The sequence below is a fragment of the Ailuropoda melanoleuca genome, chromosome 3 (genome assembly GCF_002007445.2).
Source record: "Ailuropoda melanoleuca isolate Jingjing chromosome 3, ASM200744v2, whole genome shotgun sequence".
Classification (NCBI taxonomy): Eukaryota; Metazoa; Chordata; class Mammalia; order Carnivora; family Ursidae; genus Ailuropoda; species Ailuropoda melanoleuca.
The window spans coordinates 116,638,081-116,650,174 of record NC_048220.1 but is presented as its reverse complement, the minus strand read 5'-3'; the positions used below and the strand labels follow the sequence as shown (position 1 = coordinate 116,650,174).

The following is a 12,094-nucleotide window of genomic DNA, read 5'->3' as shown; positions in this document are numbered from 1 at the left end:
TAATTCATTAAAATATACTAGAAAGAGCATGGTGTCTGGATTTAGACACAGTTAAGTTTCATTTCTGTCCTCCCACTTATTAACTCTGTACTAGAGTGTGTTTTTAATTTCTTCTGAGCCTCAGTCTTCTTATCTGCAAAATGGGAATACTAAGACTTACTCCAAAGAACTACAAAGAAGATGAAATGAGAAAGTGTGGGGAACTCTCAGGCTCTCTGCCTGACTCCTGGCAGGCATTCAGTAAAAGTCCCACCTCTCTGCTTCTCCTTCCTCCTCTGCCCTGTATACCCCCCCTCCAACATTTCTATAAACCAAGTGTCTTAGACCTGTCTTAGGCTGGCTTACACAGCAGTCATCCCTAATTTCCTATCTGGATGCCTTCTACTAGCCACTCTAGAAAAGCTATATTTTTCTTTTCCCAGCCTCCCCTGTATCTCATGATGGAGGCTATCCTTTTAGCCAATAGAACATAAAAAGAATTCTCCTGAGAGTTTTTAGGGAAAGTTTTGGTTTACTGATAGACAGAAGCTGCTGGAAACATTCTCTCCTCTTCCTACTTTGAATGCCTGTGTCTGGGTCAGCGATTTTGTGACCGTGAGGAATAATCATGCTAGAAAATTCAAAAGAATTGCAGGACTTCTCAAAGATGCAGACCCTGACCTGAATGAGGTCCCCCCACAAGAGCTGGCAGCTGCCCACACCTGTCTTCCAGGGAGGTAAGGAAAAAACCTATTTGGTCAAGCTACTTCTACAGAGTTAAGTAAATGGGACAAGTTTTGGAGGAAGAGGAGAAAGGAAGAGAGGGAGGGGAACAGGGAGGAAGGGAAGGAGGGAGAGGGGAGAGAGGGAGAAAGAGAAAGAGAGAGGGAGAACTACTTCCATAGTATGCAGCTGGGGAAGCAAATCCCTTAATTTTTGAAGTATTAAATGTTAATTTGGTAGGCTACGTAACGGTTCCCCCAAAAGATACCCAAGTCTTAATCTCCAGAAGTTGTGAAAGTTACCTTGCAAGCCAAAAAGGGAAGGCAGATATGATTATGTTTAAGAATCTTGAAAATGAAGAGGTTATCAGAGTGGGCCCTTAGTCCAATTAGGTGTATCCTTACAAGAGGGAGGCCGAGAGGGATTCACAGAAACACACAGAAGAACAGGAGACAAGAGGAGGACAGAGGTAAGACATGGGACACAGACACCATAGCCAAGGAACACCAGCAGCCTCCAGAAACCGGAAAAGGCAAGGAACAGGTGGGATTCTCACCAGAGGCTCTGAGGGACTGTGGCCCTGCCAACAGTGATTCCGATGTTGGCCCAGCGATACTGGTTTTGGACTTCTAGCCTTCAGAACTATGACAGAATGAATTTCTGTTGTTTAAGCCACTACAGTTGTGGTACTCTGTTAGAGCAAGCACAGGACATTCATACACTCAGCTATCAAAAGACTCTCTGATTTCATTGTAGGGCATGAGTAATAGTGATAACCAGTATTTGCTGAATGCCCTCTGTGGACCAGGCAATCACACTCACCACTCCGCATGGATTACCTCATTAGTCCTCACCCCAACAATCCTCTGGGGAAGCTGCTCCTCTTCTCTCCATCTCCAGCAAGGAGAGCTACTCCAAGGGTGGTAGAGAATCTGCCAGGAGTCACACAGTGAGGGAGCATTGAAGATGAAATTTGAACTCGGGCCACCATTCCAGCCCTGCTGCTGAAGAAATGATGGTGGACTTGCTGTTTCTGTTCCCAGTCACATTCCTAAGATAAGTTACTAGGTAAAACAGTGGTGCGTAATTGACATCCACAATTGGAGATACTCAGGTCCTTTAACTCAGGTCCTCAAGAACATCCCTTTATGGATTAAAAAATGAATACCTACTAGGTATTAGATGTTGGGCTGAGCACAGAGAGTAGGGCACACAGCCTGCTTCCAGAGGCTTCTGTGCTTCCTAGTCTCCCATCTCTCATCATTGCTTTACAACTGCATGGCAGTAGTAGCCTTCACACCAAAAATTATATAACAAAATATAACTTCTAAAGTCTTTCACTAAACCAAATATATTAATTAATTGTAACTTTGAATGATCTACATTGTTATTCTTCCCCATATGTCTAAACCATGAAAAATAAATAGAAACATTGATATCACTATTTCTAGTAACCTCTGTAGCATGGTTATGAATTACTCCATACCTCTGCTGAAAATATCCTTGGTTATTCTTTTTAATTGGCATATCAATATTCTTCATTTGATAGTCTCATAGCCCAATGCTAACGCAAGTGGCTGGCACAAAACCATTTATTTTAAGGTTAAATTTCCTTGCATTTATTAAGCTTTTTATTTTTAATTAGGCTTTGTTGTTTCCTCTCCTGTCTAAAAAGTGAATAGCTGAAGAAAAGTTCTCTGTTACCTTCCGGTGTTCCACAGTGTGGCTCTATGACAGGCTAAGTCATTAAGACCTTGATTTGTGCATTTTATTTTTCTTTAGTTTTTTGCCCACTTCCCATCATGTCTAATGAGGTAGGTTTTGTAGTGTTTAACCTTGGGGATTTTGCCAAAGAAAAGTAGAAATGTCTTCATGTCAATAATCTTCCTACCTTTTACGATAGGATAAATTATGTGTCCATGAACCCAACTTAGATCCCCTGCATTAACACTTTCTACTAAGAGCGGAAGAGGGGCCAATATTGAAAGGTATTTAATCAACTAATATGTCAGTACAATGTCAGTTCACATAGATGATATGTATAGTTATCATAGATATTAATGCATTTGCAGTGAAAGTGTATTTATACCATGTAATCAAACAGACAATTTTTAACGCAATTGTTGCATTTTACAGCTGGCTCAAAGAATTTCTTCTTAAATAATACATCTGACAATACCTCATGAAAATAGAGATCATTGAAACTGAGGCTCTAACAAATGTTTATTTAGAGCCTTAGAGCTTAAGTCTCTTAAGCTTTTTTATTTTTATGAATTTAAGTCAATTGTTTTTCCTTTTTTTAAGTTTTGTAATTGATTTTTAAAATAATAAGATAAAAAGAATTACCTTCTCTAAACTACTTATTTGTTTAAGTGGGCAAATAATTAGTCATTGGTCTGTTTAAAAAATATCTTCCAAATGTTGCTCTAGGAAACAAAGCCTGGATTTAATTTGTGAGAAGTACACACACAAATAAAAAAAAAAAACAATGAAATTCTGCCTTCTGCACTCTTTTTGCACTTTAAAAAAACTGCTGACACTTTGAAACTCACCACTAAAAAGTGTTTTTGATCTACACTCACAATCTATGAGGCTATGTTAAATAATCTTGATATTATCTCCATGAAATTTTCATAGTTTCTGGTTGTGATGGGCCATCTTATTCTATTCCCTGAAGTCTTGAATAACAAAGATGCTTGTAAAATGGATTAAACTAAAAACAGCTTTTCTTGATGATCAGACTTGGTAGATTTCAGATCTCTGTACCATATTGACATTCTTTTATTGAATTCTCTGAAATATTACAAAACAACCATTTAATAAAGCAAAACCAAATACAGTAGAAGTCACTGCTGTGAGTTAGAATACCACCTTGACAGATCTCAACAATATATCACAAGAGGGAAGGCTGAATGTACGGTTATAGAGTGTTGGGGTCTGGGCAAGTGTTTCAAGGTGGATAGATGATGGAAATTGGGCAAAATTTGTGACAGGATTAAATTTGTTTAGGATTAGTGAACAAAGCAGGGTGAGGGTCTTAAGGGAAGATTTGATGGATAAACTATTATTTGATAAGACATCTCTTTGCCCAAGAAACCCAACTATTATCTCAGATAAATTAATCGACATGAATATCTTGAAGAAGATAATATTTATTGGTTTATAGTCTTATCTTTCCTGGGTGAAGTCTTATTGAACAACTAAGTCATATTGCTACAAGTAGTCTCAGTTCTCACTTTTCATTTTGATGTATGTTTCTAGTTTATTCTTTTCACAAAGACTCAGAATTGTGGGTCCGGGGGATGCCTTTTAGAGGTAAGTCCACGAGCTTTGGAGGAATTTACTGTACCACTAAAAAAGGTTGTGGAAGGGTTGTAGTTGGTGGAAAATCAGAATGGGGGAAGAAAGAAGCATACTGGTAAATTGCTGGGAATGAACAACCTTGCCTGTATTTGAGGAGCCACGATTTTTACTGCTGAGAATCATCTTCAGGGTATGACACACCAAAACCATTGACTTTGGCTCTGCTTTTTATAAGATTCCGTGCTGACGTGCGGCCAGGGAACTTACTCAGAAAAGGAGACAACATTTTCCAGCACAACTTTTAATGCTCTTAGAAGAGGTGTTGATCACAAAGTCTTTATATAGGGAAGGGACAAGGTAGTTGTTGATAACATATCTGCTTGGCAAATATGATGCTCACATTCATTTGCTCTCAGTAAATAAATTCTTTTGGTTTTTCAACAATAATGTGTATTAGTTAGTTTTTGTTTTTTAATAGCTGGACAATTTGCTTCAGATCTTTTATGTTAGCTGATGATTCTAGTAACAGATTTGGTATATTTTGGATAGCAAAATTGATCTGTTTGAATTATAAAAGGTAAGTCCTTGTCCAAATTCATAATTGTATTTTTACTCACCTTAGTACAATTTCTATTTGTAATTGGTCTGTGACTCTGGTGGTTTGACTTCTATTGCTCATCATTTGGTTTTTCTTCCAGGGAACAGGTGGCTGCAAGTCTGGCCATTCTTCAAAAATAAGACTCCAGTAATTCTCCTGTAATAAGACTGAAAGAAGTCATCTCTGTTCTCCCTGCTAAGGTGAGAGATGCGGCTGCTCAGGGGTATTGAATTAGAAGTGATAGCATGAATTACACAAGACAAACAATAGATGCTTATTGATAGTATGACCTTAGACAAGTCACATAAGCTCATTTAATCTTAAATACTTCATCTGTCAATGGAGATAAACACAATGCCTATTTCTTAAGGTTGTTATGAGGATTAAATGGAAAAATATGCACATAAAGCATTGAGCTGAGTACTTGGAATAGTTAACAATGAATGGTTGCTGTTATTGTATTTATTAAAGATGTATTAAGATATGTCATGTATTTATGATATATAACAATACATATGATGGAATAAAATAATTGGTATTTTATCTCTGGTTAGATGGATTGGTAGCCTCTTCATTAGAAAATTATGAGAAAAAAGTGCCAATACAGGGAAGTGACTGGGATGTGGTATTTGTTTATAGTTACAGGCAGTTGAATACCTACAACATATGCATTGGTATTTCTATCTCATACCTTTATTCTTTTTACTGAATAGTAGTGGCTTTCTAAGTATGTTGGCAAATATATTTTCCTTAATGAAGTGTTGGTTTTCAACCAAAGTCTGAATAAAACCCCAAGTATTCAATAACTACATCAGGGTTTCTTTGAAGAACATTTGATCATAGTGATAACGCCTGAGTACTGTTTGATCAAATCTTACCCAACAAATCTATTCCAATGCCCCCCAGATGCAAATGATAGGATGTGGAAAATCAAGGAGAATAGACTTCCATAGCTTAGAAATATAGTCAGCATTAGAAATATAGTCAGTGGGAAGTCCATGCATCTATGTCTTCTCTTCTTAAGATTTACCCCATAGAAAATGATTTTCTTCTCATGAAACATGGTGTGCAGTTTTTTCTTATGAGACAGAGGCCTATGCGTTGACCCTGATATGCATGATGGTGTCGCACCACAGCTTCCTGCCACAGCATCATAGACAACTGGCAATGGTAGCTCTGGAAACTGATGGAGAAAAGTTCTTTAATTAAGTGACAAGTATACCTCAGCTAAAATGACAATCCCTGTGCCACAGGCTGCCTATGTTCTCTGGGAGAAATACATAAATACACAAAACTATTGCAGTTAGGATTTAGCTTAGTACTCGGTACCTGTAGTTAAACTTTGCAATCAACTCTTCTCATGCTTTTGTTAAGCCTTCTTTAAATAGAACTGAAAACTAGACTGAAATTGGAGTTCTTTATAATGAAAACACTACAAAAGTCAAAGTCAAAAATATCTTTATAGTCATCAAACTGTAAAGATAGAAAAAAAGACGCTATTTTTAAATACCACAACTCAGAGTTTGCTTCGATCATATTAGATTTCTTTTAAAAACATGCAAAGTTTATTTACTGTCAAAATCTCTAGTGCCACTCCGTTTTCATTGCCTTCCTTCCCACCAGATTCAATGAAGTGATCTACTTTATTGTTTTGGGCCAGGTTTTTATTATTTGGTGGAAGACTATCAAAGTAAGGAGAAAGTTGTTTCTCCTTCCTTGTTAAGTATACAGCCAGAAAGAACAACAATATTTTCAAGTTAAAAAGTCATTGCAACCTAATTGAAAACTTCAGGCCAAATGCTGGGAATGCTGTGGTTGACCATTCTAAAACAAAAATTGAAAACAGATTCTACTTGGCTTTAAAAAGTAATCTGGCTAATAATCAAGGTAGATAATGAGCAAACACATAAAGTATATTAAAGAAGAAAATATTATGAAATGAACAGAAAGAAGAAACAGTTTAAATAAATAAGATCTAACAAATCCATTCACTTGGCTAAAACATTAAGATGTTCATTTGTGTGGTTAATACAGAGCAACTTGATTTTCCAAAGATAACACTGAAGGAATGTCTGGAGGGAATTCTGATGCATCTGGATTTTGCCCAGTTCTAAATAGGGATTAACACCAACCATGCATATGTCTCCTATGAACCCAAACTATCTCTTAAAGCTGTTGCATCTTTCTTCCTATTCTTTGAGTACCAAAAAAACAAAATCAAACATTTGTGCCTTACAACCGAGAGATTGTGTACAACTCATGACTTGGCATCTTCTGTAAAATTTAAGCTACTGATCCACCATTAGTAGAACACATGTTTTGAATTATTTTCCTGGTTGGCAAATGAATTTAGATTATGCCTCTTTTGTTCACTGAAGATGAACATTGAGTGTGATATATACATATAAGCATATATGTTTTATATATGTGTGTGCATATATAAAACACATATATATGATTTATAGTAGACCACATATATGTGTGTGTATAGAATACATGTAACACACACACATATATTTATTGAATATTGAATTATATATATTTCAATGAGCCAAAAAAGAACCCAGTAGAGTTGTGACCTAATTTCATTCACAAACTGGGAAAATAACTCAAAACAGATCTTCTACTAATGGTGACTTACATTTTATATATATATACGGTGACGGATATGTGTGTGTGTGTGTGTATGTAGAGAAAATATATACATCTGATATATATATATCCATTGAAAAACTACATATATATATATAGATATGTTATATGTAACATATATAACTTCTAAACATATGTATGTATACATATATAGAAGTTAGAAATCTCAAGATCGAATATTGAATTCTGGGTCTATCACTTCCTCGCTGTATGCCCTTGGGTAAATTACTTGACTTCTCTAATCCTGCAATAATATTTGTAAAATGAGGATAATGTTGTGTTAGTTTCTTAAGAAACAGCTTCATGCCTTGGAAGAGAGATCAAGGAAAGGCTGTGGCTACATCATTTTAGATGCACCTTTACCTCTAAGTTCACATCGAGTGTACATGTTCTGCCCATGGAAGGTCCAGGATATCATCTGTATTACTAATGAGCATCATCTTACAAATAAAGAACAACTTTCTCATCACCTCTAATTGGGTTTCTTCTTCCCTACCCTTTGTACATAACTTTCTCTAATAAAAATAATGATGTATGTTGAGAAAGAAAAATAATTGACTGCCAAATTGAACTACAGCTACAGAATATTAACCTAAATCCTAAATGCAATAGTTTCATGTATTCAAGCATTATTAGGAGACCATAAAACACCTCTGGTGACAATATTCCACTTTCATATTATGGACGTATACCTTGTAACACACATGTTGCAAGTATCTCCCAGCTCATTATTTTTCTTTTAACTTAGTTCATTTTTAAGATTTTCTACCTCAAAACTTTTCATTTTGACTCATGCAAATCCAATACCTTTTTCATTTCTAGCTTGTTCCCTTAGTGTCATAGTTAATTCCCAGGTCATCATAACCTATATTTTCATCTATGATTCTCCCCCAGTATTTTCTTATGAAATATTTCAAACTTAGAAAACCTTAAAAGAATTTTAGTTAAAACCTATATTCTTACCATCTAGATTCCACTATTAACATTGTACTCTCCTTACTTTTTAAGTATAGTTCTCCATCTTTCCATCACTTTGTCCATCATATCAATCTATTTTGATGCATTTCAATGTAATCTGCAGACAGATGACTTGTCCCAAATACTTCAGTATGCACACCATATGTATTTGATATATATTTTGTCATTTTACTTTTACATACAGTTTGTGTTTCCTATGGCTGCTGAAACAAATTGCCACAAACTGGATGGCTTCGAATACCACAGTCATTCTCGTCCAGCTCTGGAGGCCAAAAGTGAGGAATCAGTTTCACTGGTTCAAAGTGGTGGCAGGGCTGCTTCCTTCTGGAGGCACTGGGGAGAATCCTCTTCCATAATTTTCTAGCTTCTGGACTGTGTTCTTAGCTTGTGATCCCTTTCTCACATCACTCCAACTTCTTTCTTCCTTTGTCACTTCTTTTCTGTAGTCAGATTTCCCTCTGCCTTCCCCTTTCTTATAAGCTCAAGGGTGATTACATTGAGGGTAGTCCAGATTGTCCAGGATAATCTTCCATCTCAAGATTCCAAACTTAATCACATCTGCAAAGTCCCTTTTGCTATATAAGGTAACATACACAGGTTCTAAAGACTAGGATGTGGGTGTCTTTGGGATGTTATTCAGCCTACCGTGCATGCAAACATTTATTTCATCTTCTTTTTTTTAAACAGCATCAAATAAGACTCTGATTAAATTTTTTCCAAATAATTGCCCAAATTATTGAAAAATACTAATATAACTGATTTTAAAGTTAAGAATTCTCAAATCTAATAGAGATGATACTTTTATCATATATGATGATCCTCCTATTTTCTCCATACACTAAATTCTTCTCAAGTTACTAATGACAAAATATGATAATGATTTGATTTATTGAATCTAATTATAGGTGTTTCTAAAATTTCTTTACAGTTGGGAAAACAAGTGAAAAATTGAAGAATATAACTTAGTTGCCACAGGAACATGGTCACCAAGTTCCCATACGCTAATTTATTCTCTACCGGAATGTTTATATCAGAAAACTATTTACATGAGAGAAGGCTATTTGAATTCATATATGGAATATAAGAAAGAAAGAACAAAATAACACCCACTCAGCTCTGTCAGATATTAAATGATGAGGAGCTAAGACAAATAGCACAATCAGAAAACAAGCCAGATATTTACATCAGAATTTTCATGTTAATTCTAAAATATTTAGAGCATTGAAATTTGAGTTATCTGTTGTTCTTCCAGTAAAGGCAACACCTGTTCTTAATAAACATAATTTTTCCCAATTGTCTGTTTTCTGAATGAGTTATGGAATCACTAGCATTAAAACTTTTTAATTGAAACAAAGCCTTTGGTATTACAATATAGTCTTTAATCTTTGGTAAACATATGACTTTGCAAGGAACCTGTTACTGGATAAATATTTCATGTTGAATTGATCAGGCCCATTTCTAGAGAGTGTGTTGCTAATTAATGGTTATAAGAAGCATGCTTTTTACAAAAAATGGTTGATGTATCTATTCCCATGACCTCACCCTAAATAAGTACATTTTAAGGTTTGTTTGTATTCTAAACTATGAAATTATTTTTTTATTATGTTGTGTTAGTCACCATACAGTACATCATTAATTTTTGATGTAGTGTTCCATGATTCATTGTTTGCGTATAACACCCAGTGCTCCACGCAATACATGCCCTCCTTAATACCATCACCGGGCTAACCCTTCTGAAACCTTCAGTTTGTTTCCCATAGTCCATAGTCTTTCATGGTTCATCTCCCCCTCTGATTTTCCCCCCTTCATTTTTCCCTTCCTTCTCCTAATGTCCTCCATGCTATTCCATATGTTCCACATGTAGGTGAAACCATATGGTAATTGTCTTTCTCTTCTTGACTCATTCCACTTAGCATAATCCCCTCCAGTTCCATCCATGTCCAAGCAAATGGTGGTTATTCATCCTTTCTGATGGCTGAGTAATATTCCATTGTATTTATGGACCACATCTTCTTTATCCATTTGCCTGCTGAAGGATCTCTCAGCTCCTTCCACAGTTTGGCTATTGTGGACATTGCTGCTATGAACATCGGGGCGTGTGTGCCCCTTCATTTCACTACATCTGTATATTTGGGGTAAATACCCAGTAGTGCAATTGCTGGGTTGTAGGGTAGTTCTATTTTTAAGTTTTTGAGGAACTTCCATACCGTTTTCCAAAGTGGCTGCACCAACTTGCATTCCCACCAACAGTGTAAGAGGGTTCGCCTTTCTCTGCATCCTCTCCAACATTTGTTGTTTCCTGTCTTATTAATTTTTCCTATTAAAATAGGTGTAAGGTGGTATCTCAGTGTGGTTTTGATTTGAATTTCCCAGATGGCTAATGATGTTGAACATTTTTTCATTTGTCTGTTAGCCATTTGTATGTCTTCTTTGGAGAAGTGTCTGTTCATGTCTTCTGCCCTAACCTATAAAATTATTGATTGATGTGCTTATTTACCATTTATATATCTTCTTTGTTGAGGTGTCTGTTCAGATCTTTGCCCATTTTTTAATCAAGTTGTTCATTTTCTTATTGTTGAGCTTTAAGAGTTCTTTGTATATTTTGAATAACAATCCTTTATCAGATATTTTTTGCAAATATTTTCATCTAGTTTGTAACTTGTCTTCTCATTCTCTTGAGTGTCAATACATATACATATTTTGTTATTCTGGTTATATGTTTTACATCATTTAAATATCTTTCTCTTTCCATTATAATGTTTGTTTAATTTTGAATATAATGATTGGTTAATTAATGTTGACTTTTAGAAGCATTTGAAAGAACTTTCTGAGAAATTCAGATACTCCTTAATACAGTGGCAATATAAAATCTTTACTATAAATTGTGTAGGCGACAAGGAGTCCAACGTAACAGCATCACATTGTGATAGATGTTGGGTCAGACAAGGCTTACTTATATAAGTGACTCACTTGGGTATACCAGCCTCAAAGCAAAATTCAAACGGTTGCCTCTGCACAATGACAAAGTACATACTGCATGCCAAGAAACTTCTGGGTTGCTTATATGTGGCTGAAATATGGAATGTTAAATATACAAATGGTAAGAGACCCTCTATATTTCAAATAAAGAAATATACACATACTTAAATCACATTTGTTAGTGTTCAATTTTCTTCCCAAAGTTCTATAACTGGATTTCATGGACCCTTAGGAGATACATAGATGCATTAGTAATATTTCTCGAACTATCTATTATGAAGGACTATTTTATTTTCCAATTTATTGTAGATTGAAACATTTGCCCCATATATACCTCTCCTTTATTTACATTGTTGTGTGTGTGTGTGTGTGTGTGTGTGTGTGTGTGATAGTGATATAGGTTATTGGAACATTTGCAGGTTGGAAAACATTTTACTGGCAATTTTCTGTTGTTTATCAGCACTGGCAGAGATGGTGTTATTGAAATCAGTTCCCACATTTCAGTAGAAAGGAGAGAATCTCAGGTAAAGATCAATGACAGTTCTAAACTCCCAGAACTTCTGGACAGCAGATGGGCTATGTTTATCAAAGCACACAGAGAGTGTGTAATAATAATTAGGAGGATCTAAAAACAGTGAAAATATATGTGTGACCCACTAGTGTTATACTTCATTTGTGTAACTGGAAAAACTCTAGGTCTGGCCACGAGAAGCCTGATTTGAGCCACCATGATATAAAATCAACATCTCTCACCCAAGATTCAGATCTAGCATCCCTTGAATTAAAAAGAAGTTGGGTAAATTTGAGGCAAGATAGATCAATCACTTCACAAGAACTTTCTGTAAATTATCTTAGTCTCCTCTAATATACCTACAATCATTT

At 35.6% G+C, this 12,094-nt stretch overlaps 1 long non-coding RNA gene across 1 annotated transcript in view; it reads left to right on the top strand.

Annotated features, from left to right (window-relative positions):
* Positions 1 to 629: 629 nt before the first annotated feature.
* The window catches only part of LOC105235544, a 54,396-nt gene continuing 42,931 nt past the window's right edge, over positions 630 to 12,094 (top strand). The window contains exons 1-2 of the long non-coding RNA XR_002141791.2: positions 630 to 716; positions 4,704 to 4,803. This is a non-coding gene — a long non-coding RNA (uncharacterized LOC105235544). The remainder of the gene's footprint in view (positions 717 to 4,703; positions 4,804 to 12,094) is intronic.